Raw genomic sequence first — 287 nt, 5'->3', positions numbered from 1 at the left:
TGTTTTACGCTTATAAAAAGCACATAATATAAAAAAATTATAATTATTGTTATTAGTAATACATAAACTGGGAACTTTTACAAACCGAGTTTGTAAGACTTTTGTTGGTATATATCTTAATGAAAATGTACAGCAAATTGCTTAGATTGATGAGGAAACCCGACTTAGCCATACCGGATTAACTTGGTTTGTGTGCACAGGGAAATTCCAGCATAACTTAATTAATCACCAAACCTACTTGATCAAATTAAGAGTTAATGATTAAAAATTAATGTTTTAATCGCGGT

The sequence above is a fragment of the Rhagoletis zephyria genome, unplaced genomic scaffold (genome assembly GCF_001687245.7).
Source record: "Rhagoletis zephyria isolate East Lansing unplaced genomic scaffold, Rhagoletis_zephyria_1.1 Rzeph_scaffold_00713, whole genome shotgun sequence".
In the NCBI taxonomy this organism is placed as follows: domain Eukaryota; kingdom Metazoa; phylum Arthropoda; class Insecta; order Diptera; family Tephritidae; genus Rhagoletis; species Rhagoletis zephyria.
The sequence above is the reverse complement of the archived record's forward strand: the minus strand, read 5'-3'. Positions refer to the sequence as shown.